The sequence below is a fragment of the Pongo abelii genome, chromosome 12, assembly GCF_028885655.2.
Source record: "Pongo abelii isolate AG06213 chromosome 12, NHGRI_mPonAbe1-v2.0_pri, whole genome shotgun sequence".
Classification (NCBI taxonomy): Eukaryota; Metazoa; Chordata; class Mammalia; order Primates; family Hominidae; genus Pongo; species Pongo abelii.
Window position 1 is genome coordinate 106,636,294 of NC_071997.2, and position 2,408 is coordinate 106,638,701.

The window sequence follows — 2,408 nt, forward strand, 5'->3', positions numbered from 1 at the left end:
AGAAATTAGCCGGGCATGGTGGCTGGCGCCTGTAATTCCAGCTACTCCGGAGCCTAACCCAGAAGAATAGCTTGAGCCTGGGAGACGGAGGTTGCAGTGAGCCGAGATCAGGCCATTGCACTCCAGCCTGGGCAACAGAGCAAGACTCTGTCTCCAAAAAAAAAAAAAAAAAAGTATTTAGAATACATTAAACAAGGCAACATTTATTCTTTTTTCTCGTCTCTTGGTATGGGATCTGTTGGTGGCTCCTCCACTGTTGGCTGTTACTCTCCGAGCCAGTGTTACTATCACTGGTTCCTTCTCTGCCATACAGTCGACCCCTCCTACCCACTCTCCTTGTCCTCAGGAGTAGACTTGCCTTCTTCACTGTTCTGTTGGCCCTTCTTCAGAGTGTGTCTCCTCTGTCTCCCTTGGAAGGTTCGTGTCGTCTTTCTTTTCCTCGCCTTTGTTGCCCACTTGCTCTTCCTCAGGAACGAGGCTGCTCTGACTGCACTCAGCTTGCACTGCCGCCTCCTTCTTTTCCTCCTGCCTTTTGCGGCCCTGTTCCTCTGTCTGTGCAATCTCAGCTACAGTTTTCTCCATATCCAGTTCTACCTTCAGACTGCAGAACCTTTTAAGTTCACTGGTAAATGAAGCCGTGCTTTCCAGGAATTTCCTCTTCTTCTCCTGATGTCATTCCTCTGTTTGAAGAAGTTCAGCTTCTAGTTTTCACTGATGAACCATTAAGGACTGGACCTGTCGCTTGAGGACCTGCATTCTAGCTGTTGTGACAGCAGACGGAACGTCTGGCACCACACCGTCACTAAGGATTTCACTGATAAGGCCATGGTTTCTCTGGAAACGGGCGGTGTCCGTATGCTCCATTGAAAAGCCATTGTCGGCCTGGCACGGTGGCTCACGCCCATAATCCCAGCACTCTGGGAGGCCGAGGCAGGCGGATCACAAGGTCAGGATGAGCCTGGCCAACATCGTGAAACCCCATCTCTACTAAAGATACAAAAAAATTAGCCAGGCATGGTGGTGCGTGCCTGTAATCCCAGCTACTGGAGAAGCTGAGGCAGTAGAATTGCTTGAACCCAGGAGGCGGAGGTTGCAGTGAGACGAGATCGCGCCACTGCACTCCAGCCTGGGTGACAGAGCGAGACTGTGTCTCAAAAAAGAAAAAGAAAAAGAAAAAGAAAAAAAAAGCTATCAGCATAATCATCTGGATCTTCAGCAAGCTGAATGCTCACGTCAGGTTCTCCTCTCTCCATGTGAGACTGCCTCTGTCCACTTTCTTCCTCTAAAGCAGCTTCTGCATGACTTTTTGCATTTATGTAAGCAAGGTTCGTGTGGAATTAGAGGTCTTCATAGATTCATTGTACTCTATCTTTTCTGCTTTGTATTTGTTTATTCTTGTTTCTCTTCATCAGTGAGATCTCCCCACATGCCACCAATAGTCTTGCCAATCTCCCACAACTTTAGGTCAGGGTTGGAAGCCTTTACTTGGTCCCAGAACTTTCTGCTGTACCTCATGTAGCGCATCAGTGGCCTATCTGGTGGCTTTGGGGGTTTTGGAATCACAATACCAAAGGACGCCGTGACCCGGCTGTTGGTGCCCGGGTTGCCTCCCAGTCTGTAGTTGTTGTAGGTGAGATGACTGTATGGATTGTATCCCACAGACCCTGGTGTACTGGGCATTTGTGTTGCAGGAGCTGGGGTGGGAGTTGGAGCATAAGATGGTCCTTTTGACATTTTGGAAGATTAAGTTCTCAATTCCTTAAGAATGAATCTGAGACTTCATGGGCAGAAAAAGTGCCCAAAACCCCAGCTTCACTTCCCTTTATCCCATGCATGCCCCACCCCTCCAATTTTTAAATTTTTTGTAGAGATGGGACTTCACTGTTGCCTCAGCTGGTCTCAAACTCCTGGGCTCAAGTGATCCTCCCACTTCAGCCTCCCAAAGTGCTGGATAACAGGCGCCAGCCACTGAGCCCAGCCCACTTCCTATATTATGTCCTAAAGTGGGTTTTTTGTTTGTTTTTTTACTACAAGTAACCCCTTCACTTCCAGGACTCAGACAAGCACCTTTGGGACACTAGGAATCCCTCCAGGACCTTAAGAAAATGCTGCAAAAATGTTGGTTTTATTCTCCTCTCTTCACTGTAGATTTCCCAGTAGGAAGTAGGGGCACAAGAGATCAGGTTTATTCATTCAACAAATAGCATCGTCCATGCCGTGGGTGCTGTTCTAGGTGCTGAAGACAGAGACATGAGTAAGACAGAAACAGCCCCTGCCCACTTGGAGCTTCTATCCTAGCAGAGACAGGCAATAAACAAATGAACAGTAAATGTTAATATGTCAGGTGGTGGAAAGAGCTGTGGAGGAAACAAGAAAGCCAAGTGAAAAGGAGAGCGAATTCAGGACTG

At 48.0% G+C, this 2,408-nt stretch overlaps 1 pseudogene; it reads right to left on the minus strand.

The window, feature by feature from the left end:
- Window positions 1-203: 203 nt before the first annotated feature.
- On the minus strand, window positions 204-1,899 carry LOC100452520 (SWI/SNF-related matrix-associated actin-dependent regulator of chromatin subfamily E member 1-like; annotated as a pseudogene).
- Between the last annotated feature and the right edge of the window lie 509 nt (window positions 1,900-2,408).